This window comes from Podarcis filfolensis, assembly GCF_964270895.1.
Source record: "Podarcis filfolensis genome assembly, chromosome: 1".
In the NCBI taxonomy this organism is placed as follows: domain Eukaryota; kingdom Metazoa; phylum Chordata; class Lepidosauria; order Squamata; family Lacertidae; genus Podarcis; species Podarcis filfolensis.
In genome coordinates, this window is record NC_139604.1 from 41,158,790 (window position 1) to 41,174,210 (window position 15,421).

Sequence of the window (15,421 nt, forward strand, 5' to 3'; positions counted from 1 at the left end):
GGTTCAGGAATCAGCGTGTTTTTACATGAGTAGAATGTGTCCTTTTATTTAAAATGCATCTCTCGGTTATTTGTGGGGCCTGCCTGGTGTTTTTACATGAGTAGAATGTGTGCTTGTGTTTAAAATGGGTTTTTTGTTATTTGTGGGTTATTTGTGGGGCATAAGAATTTGTTCATTCCCCCCCCCATATAGTCCGGCCCACCACATTGTCTGAGTGGCAGTGGACCGGCCCACTGCTGAAAAAGGTTGCTGACCCCTGGCTATTAGGATCTGTGCCTTGGATCAACATTTTTTTGTGGTGCTGACAACCACCAGATCTGTAACTTTTGCTATGCAGTTTGTAATCTTTAATTTGATTATGTTTGCTTATGTGGGGGTAGATCCATTTTAATTCTACTGGAACTGAATTTTACCCAGCCGAGAAAGCAAAGAGAGGGTACATCTGTGTGCTTTCTCTTTATCTGGGGTGGGCAGGTAGGGGCAGAGAGGAGTTGACCTGCAAGAGGAAGGAAATACACAACCAGAAGGTGGAGTTCCAATGACACTTTCTCAAAAGTAAATCTAGTGAAGTTTATTTCCAGGTAAATTGGTACAAGATTGCATCCTGAACAAGATACAAATTACAAGATGTTTTTCATAGTAACTACCAGAGTGGCCACTTGGGGTTGATGATTTGGGGCCACAGTGGCACATCATACACATGATGCATAACACGTGCCTGTGATGACATATGTGCAACGCATCATCTTGCCCAGCACCGCACAGCTGTACCGTGTTCAGCTTGGTGGTTCTACAACCTCGGCCTTTTGTATTGCAGCAGCCAGGTACAAAAGCACTGTAGTTAAAAGAATCTGTCATAGGACATTGTTGTGAAACAATAATGAAAGTAAAAACCTGACAGCCCAATCCTATTCATCTTTCACTGTGTGCAGTTGGACTTTTTCCTGAGTAAGAATGGATATGAGTGCAGCCTGAGTGTATGTATACATATAATACATTGTATGTATGTATATGATGTGTGTGTATATAATATCCTGGCACTCAGATGTGCCTCAGTTATACTTCAGGCTTACCAAGCAGGCTGGGACTTTATTTGACAGTGCTAGGCTGAGTATGTGATACTGCTCTAAATGTTTTTTTTTCTTCTTTTCATTTAAAAAGTGATGCCAAGCAACTGGCAAGAGCCACAGGGCCCAGCATTGTCCAGTCATGGCAGGTGCTGATTCCAGGTTTGATGTGCGCACATTTTACCATTGTAGTCTTTTAAAAATTGCTTTCTCCATAATCCATGATTAGATTAGCTGATATGGTAGCAACTTTATGCCAAAAAAGATATAACATGCACCAGTGAAAACAAGGCTAAAAAGAAGACACAAGTTTGAATATTTATGTATATATGCAGATTTTAAAATAATTATTAGAATTTAAAGGCATGTCAGCTCTCTTCCCATCTAATGATTCCTAAAATTATTAAAATAATTTGCAGTCCACTCAAGATCAGCTAGATCTTTTCTTAGTCAATTAATTTATCTCCAGATTACTCCGACCCTGCTCTGAAATCAATTTTGCTACAATTAATACCTCCCATTCAATGCAATAATCACATCATTGCATCCCTAAATAAATTAAATTCAACATAAATAAGGACACTGTCATGATTGGCTTTGAGTGGGGTGGGGGAGTGTGGTGTAGTGGTTAAGAGCGGTAGTCTTGCAATCTGGGGAACCGGGTTCGCGTCTCCGCTCCTCCACATGCAGCTGCTCGGTGACCTTGGGCCAGTCACACTTCTCTGAAGTCTCTCAGCCCCACTCACCTCACAGAGTGTTTGTTGTGGGGGAGGAAGGGAAAGGAGAATGTTAGCTGCTTTGAGACTCCTTGGGGTAGTGATAAAGTGGGATATCAAATCTAAATCCAAACTCTTCTCTGAGACTGCTCTCTTTACCTTCCTTTAGAAAAACGTAATTAAGCTAGAAAAGACAATGATCTGTTATTTGGCCATGCTAATTAAAATCTCAGCTGCCCCTGGGTAAGGGAAAACATGTGATTTCCATTTCCTTTCCAGAGACACTGTATGAAAAACCAAATGCCTCTCTCTATATAACTCACTAACTAAGAATATCAGAAGAGCCCTCCTGGATGAGACCATCTAGTTCAGCTTTCTGTTTTGTTCTCCTTTCACATGCCCATGAGAAGCTTACAAGCAGAACGCATGGACAATAGTGCTCTCCCGCTCATGATTCCCAGCATACTTCATCTGGTACTGGTGGTAATATATAGTCATCATGACTAGCAGCCATTGATAGCCATTGATTTTTTCTAATCCCCTTTTAAAGTTTTCAAGGTTGGTGGCCACTGCTACATCTGTGCACAAAATGACTATTGGAACAAACAATTATGTTAATTTAAAACACTACATATGCATCCAACTCCACAGAGTTGGATCTTGAAGTTAAGATCCTTGAGAGGGAATTGAATCACATGGCATCTTGCAAAACCAACCTTTTAACAACCTCCCACAGCAAAGATGCAGCGGGACAGTGATTTCCCAGGACAGAACATAGGAGCAGTTTGAGCATATGCAGCTTGATCATTCGTATGTTTACTCAAAAGTAAGTCCTACTTTATCCAGTTTGTTTCCAAGTAAGTGCTTAGAGTTGCATCAATGTGTTCTGACCCATATTTACTTGGAAGAGTGCTCCACCAAACAAAGCGGAGTTTACTCCTTAGACATGGTGTTTCGGATTGTAGCCTCCTTCATCCTGAAAGACAAGAAATAAATCACATTAAGGCAAGTAGTGTCTAAGATTCTTCTTCCTAGTCTGGTCAAAATATATAATAGAGTTATTCTTTGTACTTTTATCTCCTTCTCCAGCAAAAAGGATGCACTAAAATTAATAGCTTGAGACAACAACATTCCACCTTGTATTTTCTTTTCAGAACAATCTTCCAAATGTTTACAAATAGGTTGCAGTCTGGTGTATTGGGGCAGCCACTACAGACTATTTCTAGAGCTGACACATTAGAGTCATTGTGTTCTGTAAATGAATTGCTGAAGTGAAGCTAACATTGTGTAAGTCTAAATCAATTGCAAATTGAGCAGCTCCATAAGCAATTTGTAATCTCCATTTTAGTTCCTTGCACTTTGTGGCTTAGAGACAGACTCTGAGTTATATATGACTAATACTTCTTGGGGGGGGGGGGGGAGAATACAAGAAGGGTTGAATAAAATAAATAAATGTTCTTGTCCAAAATGTTGCTTCACTGAGATACAGGTACAGTTTATTACATACACTCTCTTTAAACAAGATGGTATTCCTCCATTTCATATCAATTTCTCTTAAGACCAAAGTGTCACCAGTATCGGAGCAGACAAAATCAGGATTTGAAAAAGCACATATTTATCATCAGAAAAAGTGTGACAGGTGAGATTTGAAGAAAAGCAACTGATACATTCTCAGGGGATGCAGGGCTGATACAGCATCTTCTAGGAACTGGCTGTTAGTCTTAGGCACTGTATCATTCTGTATCTAGTACTGATGCATCCATAAATAAATAATAGGTAATAATATTTAAACCCACACAACATCTTTTGTTTGTTTGTTTGTTTAGTACTAAAAACTAGCAAGTCTATTCCTTCCCATGCCATTTCATATCTATTCAGTCTTAGAAAAAAACAATCCTACTTTTCTGAACTTCAGTGCACACCTCCCCCACTTCTAACAAAGCAGCAAATGACTTAATATTCACAAACACCATCCTGCATCCAGGCTATGTTCCTTGAAGCAAAGCTGTTTTGCCTTTTCCTTGTGTAGGGCAATGGTGGGAAACTTGTGACTCTACAGATGTTTGAAGACCACAAGTCCCATGATCCCTGACCATGGGCCATGCTGGCTTGGGTTAATGGAAGCTGGAGGCTAGGAACATCTGGCAGGCCAAAGGTTTCCCATCTTTAGTAGAATGATACACTATTGCATTACAGCTGCTGTATCAACATTATGCTGTGTATGAATTACTGTTTACGCTGTGTGTTCTCATTGTTCATTTTTAATTCCATTACCCAGGATCTAGAGCTATACTGTAGATCAGGGTTTCTCATACTTGGATCTCCACCTGTTTTTGGACTACAATTCCCATCATTCTTGACCATTGGTCCTGCTAGGTAGGGATGGTAGGAGTTGTAGTCCAAAAACAGCTGTAGACCCAAGTTTGGGAAACCCTACTGTAGATTCTGATTAAAAGCTGTTTGATAGAACCTGAGCATGGTATCCTTGTTGAAGTCACATTGAATCCCAGTTGTGCACATATCAGAAGCCTTCTTTTCCTTCTGGACTTCCAGGGTTGGAGATGGGGCAGGAAAAAACCCAGGCAAGTCCATCACCACTTTCAGCTTATCCACACTTCTATTTGGTCCATGACTTCCAGGCATGGGTCTGATAGGTCCCACCACTTTCCCTGGGACAACTCGCTGTTTACTGCTAAATCAGAGCAAACATCAAAAAGGATAAATTTCCCTTTGGGGGTTCAATATGGAGGCTCACAACAAATGATCAGACTATACTCAGAAATGGCATTACAAGTCTAAATAATCTGTGAAGGTATTTCATTATGATATACTTTACAGAGTAGTTTCATCCTCTAGCCAACAACTTTCTGCTACTTTCTGTCATTCCAGCACCTCACCATTTCCTCATCCAACCACTTCAAGGCACTTACTCAACCCAAGTTATTTGAATGCGTGCAGAGAGGCTTCCTTGCATCTTATGCGTTAGCTGTTTTTTACTCCAGCAGTCAGCTAGGCCCCTCCAAAACTAGTTCTTACTAGTTTTGTTGTCAGACCATATCCTTGTGTACATGAAGCTGGCTTCATTGATAATGGATTTCTACTTCACTAGGAAAAGAATGAATTCCAAACTCTTTAAAATTACATTTTTTTAAAAAAAATTGTTATTTTTGAAAATTTAATATTCTGTGGGAAAATTACACCAATAAGTCCAGCAGTGAAAAACACAAAATTTGCTCTCTTTTTTTACAAGTGGCATGTATAGATGTTACTTGGGATTAATCTCCTGGGGAACAAAGAGCTCAGGCATTAAATGAAGTATCTCCCTAAACCCCCACGATCCATTCCAACAAATCCAGTATGGTGTAGTGGTTAGTGTGTTGGACTAGGAGTGAGACCACTCAAATCTCCACTCAGCCATAAAACTTTCTGCATGGCTTCTGTCAAGTCATTATCTCTCAGCCTACCTGGAGCTCCTTGGAGAACAGTGGGATACAAATGCTATAAGAAGATAAATAAATAATCAAAAAGGAATGATACCATAGAGAGAACATTAGGTCCTCCTTTTGTCAAGGGGATGAAGCAAGGACATGTGCACATTGGAGAGCTTTGATGGACTGTATATTTCCTAGGTAAATAATGTCTGAAAGGCCCAAGGATTAATCTCCTTCAGTACATACACTAAACGAAAATAATTCTTTGTCTTTCTCCTTTCTAAAGTACTGTATGCAATAAATTTTAAAGGCACATATTATGGTGAGATAGACACTTTAGTTGAGTCATTGTGAATAAATAGATAGGTTGAAATTTTACCTAATACAAAAACAGTTGGTTGCAGAATGGAGAAAATCAACACCATCCCACAAATACTGACTGTATGCTTACAGTATAACATTCATACTTTCCCCCTTTCTTTTTACCTTATAGTATATGTTGTACATTTTCCAGTATGTAAAATAACCAAGCAAGTATTAGAAATCACCCCAGAATTGGCCTTACTAAACATCTTCTAAGACAATAATGCCCACTTACACCACAAAGAACTCATAACCCACCTAGTTTCAGCAGCCTGAAACATCATAACCAGACACTGGAGAGATTTGTCAGGAGTAAGCATGGACCAATGGTACCAAATAGTATGGGAAACAGCCTTACTAGAAAAATTAACCAGTAAACTGAAACTGAAACAGGGACAATTAGAAGAAGACGCCTTCACCCCAGTATGGCTCCCCTTTATCACATACACAGCCCAACAAGACAATGACAAAAATCCACCAACAGCATACAAATCAATATGGCTAACCTGAACCAAAACTCCCACCCACCCCACTCACACATGAAAACAAAGACCACCACAGCCAACCACAAATGAACAACCACACCCTAGGCCAACCCCAACCTCTCTCACCACCAAAGGAACACAAGTGAACAGCAGAGAACCTGCACAAGCAACGCTGACACCAAACCCTACATATATTAAGTAAAATAGAAACATCACCATCTGACCCCACCCATCTTTCCCCCTTTTCTTCCTAATGTCTCAACAAATGAAACTGATTTGTAAAAATGTTACATGGAAAAAATACAAGAGAGAGAGACACATAGCACATACTTTTGTAAATCAAGAAAATCTTTAATAAAAATACATTTTTTAAAAAAAAAGTCATTCACACAGGGGGGTCTGTATTATTCACAAGGTATCATGCATCTTACCAGCTTGATTACAGATTGTCTGTATTGGAAACAGCAGCCCTTGGAGCCCTTTTCTTTGGCAGCATTTCTTGATTACTGAATTTCTCGTAAAGCTCATTTACTGAAATAATGAGAGACAATTTGCCCAGATCCACTTTGCCAGAATAATCTCCTTTACAAATTGCCACTCTAAAGTCATTCAGGCTCTAAAAACTTTATCGTGAAGAAGAAATGCAATATAAGGGCTTTTAAAATGTGATACGTGATAATCTTCCAACAAGGATAGGGCAGTGTGTGAAATAGGCTTAGCTCCTGGAGCTCCCAGAGGGCACTGCCTGGGAAAACTGAGACTAAGGCTTTCTGAATGATGGTGTTTCTATTGTCAATTAAATGTGTTGGGAAGTCAATGTCGTTTATCCAATTCATAAGTGAACTAAACCCATACATCCTGTGCTCTTAACACCTAGCACTCTCAAGCCTTGCACATGATGATGGTACCAGAATGACAGGATATTTGATAGGCGATCATTGGTGGGCAGCATCACCACTTGCTGTGTTAATTAATAACAGCAAGATTGCAACAGCAGAATTATAAGGCTGACGAAAACCAGAGCTTAATTGGATATGTATCTGCCAATTTCAACATTTATTGGTTGATCCTGCCCTTAAGGCACAAGCTGCTAGACCCCTTACTGAATTTGAAGGAATTTTATTACATCTGGGTCGTTGGGGCAGAAGACTGGTATCTGTTCTTTATAACAAATTTCTTGATATTTCTGTTGAAAATATATGACTCTAAGTGGAATGCAATGCAGGCATCTGAGCCCTACAAATCAACCTCAGCTTATGGAAAAAGTAAGGTTACCGTATTTCCTTGAGTCTAATGTGCCATCAAATCTAATGCACACCTCAATTTTCAGAACCTTGAAAACAAAAGGTTTCATTTGCTGGCAAACATAAATGTGTCATTGAATCTAATGCACACCTTAATTTTCGCAACATAATTTAATACTAATACTAATAATAATTTATTTATATCCTGCCCTCCCCAGCCGAAGCCAGGCTCAGAGCGGCTAACAACAGTAAAATAATACAGCATTCTAAAATCAATTCATTATAAAATCAGTTCAAATCAAATTGTTAGCAACCATTGGGCTAGAGTTCTGTGAAGAATTACCAAAGGAGGGGGTCAGGCTGTGCCTTGGCCAAAGGCCTGGTGGAATAGCTCTGTCTTGCAGGCCCTGCGGAAAGATGTCAAGTCCCACAGGGCCCTAGTCTCTTGTGACAGAGCATTCCACCAGATCGGAGCCACAGCTGAAAAAGCCCTGGCTCTGGTTGAGGCTAGCCTAACCTCTCTGTGGCCCAGGACCTCCAAGATGTTTTTGTCTGAAGACCGTAAGGTCCTCTGTGGGACATACCAGGAGAGGTATGGCCAAAGGTGAGATTAGATTGAAGTAAATACGGTATATTCCTTACAAATTCTGCAAACTTTCCCTTATGATATCAGATACCCCACAGGATTGTTGGCATGGTTGCAGTAGCAGGGGACATTTTTCCACTCCCCCCCCCCCCATTTTCCATTATAGTGAAAATGCTATCCATCACCACAATTTTTGATTGATGCTGCTAGATAGATAGATAGATAGATAGATAGATAGATAGATAGATAGATAGATAGATGATACAGACAGACAGACAGACAGACAGACAGACAGACAGACATAAAATGCCTAATTGAAGCCTCTCCACAGCTTTTCCTTTAGAACTTATGGGATGATCAAGCAGTAACTTTCTGATCTAAGGAACTTCCTACATGGATGCGAGCTGCAGTGAGAATGTCTTTGGCCTAGAAAGGGAAGGCACTACGGGATTTACCATAAATCTCTTATTATAAAAGAATATGTGGACTGTGGCTACTGCAGAGAAAAGAACTCACAGATTACATGTTTCTAAGGCTTAAAAAGATCATTTTTGTGCTGTTTGGTGGCATTTCATTTCTTATGTGTCAAATTTTGATAATCAAAACTTTATTCTTCCACCAAATCATGAAATTTGGCTTTCATAATGCATTTTGCTGCTTTCATTTTGGGCCTTTATTTATTTGGAAAATGCAAGCTCTGCACTGCTCTATGTTTTGTAACTTCAATCATAATTTTGGTGTTGGTTTTTTTTTTGTATTTCTTATTTTACATCAATAAAGAAGAAAAAATAGCAAATAAACAAAAAGAAATAGACACACTTCAGGAGTGGTTGATAATAGCAAAGAAGTAGCCTGGGTGCAGGGTGTATCATGATTTGCCTGCCACTTTCTCACTGTCGTTTTCCATAGATTGGCCATGCTCACCAGGGCCAGCCCTTCCATGAGGTAAAATGAAGATGCTGCCTCAGGTGGCAAATTCTGTGAGGGGATTGGTAGCAGTGGTGAGATATCAGGTGACAGGGCTGTAAGTGCCCTGCTGCCTACTCTGCACCCCGTAAACAAGCCTGCTGCAACAAGTGCGGTGGAATATGCTGCCCTGTTGCATGTGTTGAAGTGAGATTCAGCCACATTCTGTACATGGAATGTGAGTGGGTAACATTTTGGCCCTCACCTCAGGCAGCAAAATGACTTGGGCCAGCTGTGCGTAATGCCATTTATGAGAACAAATACCAGGCCGATGTTAGTGGGGCAGCTGTGACTAGCCCAGGAGCTGATGAGGGTGTTGTCGGGAGAGTCTGCATTGTTGGGGTCCTCCCATTTGGCAGCCTTTCAGTATGCTGGGAACGATATTTATTCCACTTTAAAATTATCCCCATTCTCATATTATATTTACTTTTCACCAAACTTGAGAGGAAGAGAGATCATGTCTGCTGGCAGGCCTCCATCCTTTGTGTATTCACCTGAAAATGAAATCGAGCTTTGTGCATATTATAACTGGGAACCCTGATTCCTCCATGATTCATGATCGTGCTTATAGGTCAAGCACTGGGCCAGCAGATACAATCACTTTCATCCTCTGTGCCAGTGCTGGGGAACTGAATAAATTCAATGCCAGAAAAAGTAAACAATACTTAATTCCCATGACAAACGTTTTAAGTTAGATTTTTTTCAGTAGGACATTATTGTTTGCATGGCTTGCACTCCACATTTGCAGTCTAGTACAATTGGCCAGGTAGTTACAAGTTACACATGACATGAACATGAGTCTACTATTCCACTACATGCATGTTATTTTTGTGATGGGGCATTTGCAAACTGGTCCTACGGCCATACAGTTTAGCTATTTGTTAATTAGTAACTAACTCTTGTTTTTAAAATGTTGGGCAGCCCAATCCAAAGTGTTTTTGAATCATTATTCCCAACCAGACTCAGAGATGAAAAGGTGATAATCTGTTGAAGTGGAAGATAAGCATTTCAAAGTACAAATTAATGCTACCACTTGAAGGACACTGTGAACCTATCTGCAGTCGTTTTCAGTCTCAAGAGGGCCTCTCAAAATCCTTGGCATTAAGATTCAGATATATGATAGATGCCAGCTGTTGATCTCTTTCCCAATTACACTGTAACGTGTGAAGTAAACAAACCTCACTAGAAGCCTTTAAATGTCATGTATTGCCTGCATGTCATCTCCTTGAACCTGGCAGCTTGCAAGCAACATCCTGCTCCTTTCATTCATCGCAGGCTCTTCCAAGAGGGCTTGCAAATACTTGAGAGTTCAAATCTACTTCCTTCATTCCTATCACGCTATCCATCTGGAATGGTCTGTGAACAAAAAAGACAGTATGTGACATGATCAAGAACTTCAGTTGCAAATTACGTTTCTCTCTCCCTCTCATTTTCTTTGTTTACAAAAGTATGTGCCTTGTCTCTTTTTTGAAGTTGTAAAGTCTTTTCTACAGATCAGTTACATTTGTTAGGAGACATTAATGTTGAGTACAGTATAAGGTCAGGAAGAAAAGGGGTGGGAGAGGAGGACTGTTGCGTTGTTGAAAAGTGGCAGATGGGGAAAAATACAAGTCTGAAGGTTCCTCTGTTCACAGAAAACAAACAAGCACTTAAATGTGTATGATGCTCTTGAAATACACTCTTGAAGATGGGCAGTCCATACAGTCCCTGTATGGGATAAAACAGGGGAGTTGCAAAAATGTATTCTGCAGCAGAAAATGTGGTGGGCATCTTGGTTGTGCTTTACAAACCCAGACACATAGCAGACCAGTTAGCCTTGCTTTAATCCCAGGTGGGGTATGGGCTGCTTCTACTCCGTGCTTTTTTCTGGGGGGGGGGCGCAGGGGTACGCATACCCCTAAACATTTTGTGAATCTATGTTTGGCCTCATTGAGGGACTGTATTTCAATATGAGTAGGATAATGAGAGTATAGTCATACCTAGTTTTGCGGCCGGGATCCGTTCTGAAAAGGACGCAGGGCAAAGTACCGCGTTTGTGCATGTGCGGGGAGCAGTTTGTGCTTCTGCACATGCACAAAGCGCGATTGGCAAACCCGGAAGTAACCCATTCCAGTACTTCCGGGTTTGCTGTGGACATTCGCCGGAATGGATGCTAGACAAGGCGGAGGTATTACTGTACCCCTAAAAAAAAAAAGCTTTTCCGAACACCCATTTCAGAGATCCACCCTACCCCAATGCTTTAAATCTGTTTTAAAATATTTCTCTCTCCCTTTCTCCTCCACAAACCAGTCATTTCACTCACCTTCCTAGAGTTCCACAAAAATGTGTTGTTGTTGCTGGTGATAGGTACTTCTTGCCTTTAAGGCCACCTGGGTTTCCATAGACAAAGATGGGACGAAAGATGGTTCCTCATTATCCATTTACCTGTTCCTTCAGAGGGAGTGCAGCCTCATCTAAACAGGCAAAGTCCCCGAATCTTGGATCTGGGAACCATTCACCCACAGTGTCTCTGTTTTAGCAGTGTCACTGTTTTAGCAGCTTTAATCTTATGACCACCACTGCATCCAGAAACTGGTTCAGAATTGGCACAAACTCTCCTGGCTCATCTTAAATGGATGTCAGATGGCAATGGTGGTTGCTTGTGAGTAACCAGTCAGTACTCCGCCCTGTCTTTTACAGGTTTTATTTTGGTGCAAAACTATTTACAGTACAGAACCACAAGTTCATGTCTGCCCCAGTCGTTAGCAGAATCTGGGAGTGGTCGTTTCCAGGTCCTCCCCCAATATAATAGCTTAGTCATCCCCAGCCTTTTCTTTCCTTCTTTGCATTTTACACCTCTGCGCAGGGTGGGCGACAAAAGAGGCGTGCTTCCCTCCTGGCCGGCTTGGCCAGGAGTGGTTCTGAGGCTCCCAGCAGCATCCTCTGTTCCCTCCCCCTTTTCCTCACTGGATGTGGGGAAAAGAGGAACTGCTTCGCAAGATTTTCGGAGGTTCCCTGTAACCCAACTGCCCCTCTGCTTCCCTTCCCTGTTCCAATGGCAGTCCCCTGACAATGGCGAAATAGGATCTCAAACCTCCTGATAACTGTCCCAAAGGCTTCATATAGATGTTAAAAAGCACTGGAGCTAAAGAGCCTTGCAGTTCCCCACAGCTAAGTTGCCAGGGTGTAGACACATAGTCTCACAGAGCTATCCTCTGAGACCTGACAGGAGCCAAACAGGAGCCAAACCACCGTAGAGCAATGGCTTCAAACCCCAACTCATATAGATGATCTGGGAAAAGACCATGGTCAACGGCATCAAAAGTCACTAAGGGTTCCTGCTGGGAGGGTTGTACTCCCCCATCTGTACGCTAGAGAAACTCATCAGTCAAGGCTGATTCTAGGCCAAAACTAGGCCTTTCCAGTCTGTTCAAATAGTGGAAACTGGGGGGAAGTAGCAGTTTAGACTACATAATTAAAGCAACAAGAAACAAAAATATAACTTTTACAGTGGGCTTTTATTAAGTCCCTTATATCCTGCAGATACACAGGATTCTTGCTATTAATTTGCTTAATTTGCTTATATCAGTCTTTGATAGGATTTTAAAAACTATTCCAAGAATACACTGATGATACTCGTTAAGCCTAATGGAGTCTAACAATTTATCACACAAATTAAAATACCTTCTCATAACACCCCTCCGCTTACCCTGTTTGTGTCAGAAGAAGATTGTCGAAATAAATCAAGGATGGGTTTCCGATATCCCAAGTACTTTGCAAAGTAGTGCCTCAGGGGAACTTCTCACATGATCTTTTGTACTTGGGAACAGATATAATCAGAGTACAAAATACAAGCACACAGTGTTATTTGTGAAGGGTACATGTTTTGTGTAAATTGACACTTTCCTTCAAAATCCATGAAGCAGCCACTTGGGGAAAAACTACACCTCTGTGTATTTTTAAAGGAGAAAATGGTAGGTTGCAGTTCACAATTTTCATGGTACATGTACATTAAAATAAAAATCAAAACCTGTACTTAAGTACAAAATATAGCAGAAATAGGATCTACTTAGCTTTGTAGCAAAATATTTATTTATTTGAGATCATTTCTATTCTCATCTGTGTTCACACACGCACACGAACACACCTGGGGTGTATGGGGTTTTAGGGGAAGAGTAGTACCTGTGAGGGGGGACACGTTGTGCTTCTTCTGGGGTAGTTTGTCCATCTTTCATCTCCACCCTATGCACAGCTCCCACCTGTGGGTCCAAGAAGCTGTCGGCATGTGACAGCAGCCACACTCCAGGAACGGCTTCAACTGGCCAGCTACATCCAGGTGAGCATAGCCAATGGATCTCAAACCCTCAGTGAGTCAGGGATTTCCCCTGCATGCGAAGACAGGCTCTGGTGGACTGAGCGGACAACACCAATAGCGGTTTCAGCAGTCAAGAAGGTGGATTCTGCATGTGCTGTAGAAGGAAGTGAGGGAAATATGGGGCTTGTCAGCCTGGGAAGGTAGCCTACCTAGGAGAAGGAAAGCTCTCATCCTAAACCTCTGCTGCCTTGCATAATACCTTCAAGCGAAAAGGAGTAAACCCTACACAAATCCAGAGTGGACTCTGTAAGGCGGTTTGATAGCGCCTTGTACGTCTCCTTCCAGCAACTCCTGCTGCCAAGCTGGAGCCAAATGTATTGCTCTGCTTTCCTTTGAACCACATCAGCAAGGCTGAAAGAAGGATCCTATTGTCTGGGCAGCCCAGGATCTCGATACACACTACCCAGGCTTGTACCCTGGAAAGGTCACTTCACCCATGGAAGCACATTCCATTGTCTTGTGAGACTGGTGGATGCTAACAATACAACTAAAACCAGTTCCTAATTCAAACTCCATTGCACTCCTGATTCTTCCTTTGCAGCTTTAGGTTCCCTGCATCTGATTTTATAAGATATCAGGTGATAGGGAAGTAGATGTGGTCTTGCTTTAAACAACTTGGGGCCAGCTTACTTAAGATACTCCTTCACTCCATATATTCCTGCCCAGCAACTGCACTTGGTAGACTGAAAAGAGCCGATACCTCAGGGGTGTGTTTATTTTGTTATAGAAACTGGGCTTTTAGTGTTGCTACTCCAGCCCAACTGCAATTAGGCATGCCTCAGCACATTGATATTTAGGTAGCTATGGAAGACCTTTTAAAGAAGGTTTTTAATAATTTTAAAGGAATAATTATTGCACAATTGTAGAAATGGTTGTGTTGCTAATTGTTTACTGAGTCAATAATCTCTTGTATTTCATCTTACTGTACACCACTTAGGTACCTTTTAGTTGTGAAGCAGTTTATAAATTTGCAAATAATTAAAAAAGAACTCCTAAGGGCTTATTCCTCTTTGCCATAACATAGAGAAAGTATAGGCAAATGTGCCACAGAATATAAGCCACTGCTGTTATATTGCACATCAAAGCTCTTAAAGTTACAGGTACTGTTTTCCCCCGGCCTGGAGTTAGGAAACCTAATTGCATTGACTGCTAGCTTGTGATCCAACAAGATGGATGCAGAACACCAGCCAGAAATTGTGGCCTACTAGGGACTCAATAACCTAGCTGGGCTTGCAAATACAAAGGTGTCATAAAGCATCTGAAAGTCCTCCAAATACATAATTTGTGTGCTGCATTCAACTTTATGGCTCTGGAAGGCCTGCCAAAAATGTGCAAAACAGAAAATAGGCGGGGTATGTAAATAACTTGGGAGAGTTTATCTTTATGTCAGCCTAAATTCATTTTGCCAATGTAATCCTGAAGGCCTGGTGTGCGTCTTCCATATTTTCTAATGGTATCATGACTGATACGCAGCATTGTCGTTGTGGGAATGGCTGTTTGTGCTGCACACAGCGCCTCAGTCGAAAAGCTGACCCAAGCCACTCTTTGCTCCAACACATCTAGACACAGAGGATTAGGTGTGAAAATTAGGTCTGCTCAGATATGATGGAAAGAAACGTAAATGATCTTTTAATTTAGCAGTATTCTATGAAATTTACTACCCTTAATTGTGCCGTTAAAAGGTTACAGGTCCAAAAGATGAGCATTATTATAGTAGGTGAACATATGTTTGTGTATGTTGTTATGATGTCTGCTCTGAATCCTAAATTCATTATTTGCCCCAAGCGGCACTTCTCCATCTGTTCCACCGTATATTTTAATGAATCTTTCACATTTCATGGCACTTTGAAGGATATTTAAGCAAGCAGCTACACTGGAAAAAAGTCTATAAAGGGTAAAGGGCAAGAAGGTGCTCTGAAATGGTACAATAAAGGTGATGAGGCATGCTTTTAAAGTCCAAGGCAGATGATTACCATGAAACATGAAAATGATACTGGAGTCCTTTGGCTTAAGGCCTCGTTGCCAGTCCAAGTTACTGTTCCTGTAGCTTTCCCTCTCTCATCAGTAGGTTTGCTTCAGTAGAGAATTCAGGAGATAAAGTTGCAATTTTATATTTTATCTAATAGTACTTGACCAGGCTTATCTAATGTTTGTGATGTATGTATGTGTATAAGATGCTTAACAGTAACATTGAATATGTAGTTTGATG

The 15,421-nt window shown here is 41.1% G+C and overlaps 1 protein-coding gene and 1 long non-coding RNA gene across 8 annotated transcripts in view; one reads left to right on the plus strand and one right to left on the minus strand.

The window, feature by feature from the left end:
* NCKAP5 (NCK associated protein 5) overlaps positions 1-15,421 on the plus strand; it is a 605,696-nt gene that overhangs the window by 194,692 nt on the left and 395,583 nt on the right. The window lies entirely within an intron of this gene.
* LOC310747936 overlaps positions 1,927-15,421 on the minus strand; it is a 65,027-nt gene continuing 51,532 nt past the window's right edge. Inside the window, exons 3-5 of one of the 2 annotated variants that reach the window (XR_014541034.1) lie at positions 12,547-13,306; positions 10,037-10,214; positions 1,927-2,759 (exon numbers count right to left, since the gene is read on the minus strand). This is a non-coding gene — a long non-coding RNA (uncharacterized lncRNA). Of the gene's footprint in view, positions 2,760-7,930; positions 8,096-8,165; positions 10,215-12,546; positions 13,307-15,421 lie in introns of those variants that run through there. The other variant, XR_014541035.1, reaches the window with a different exon arrangement.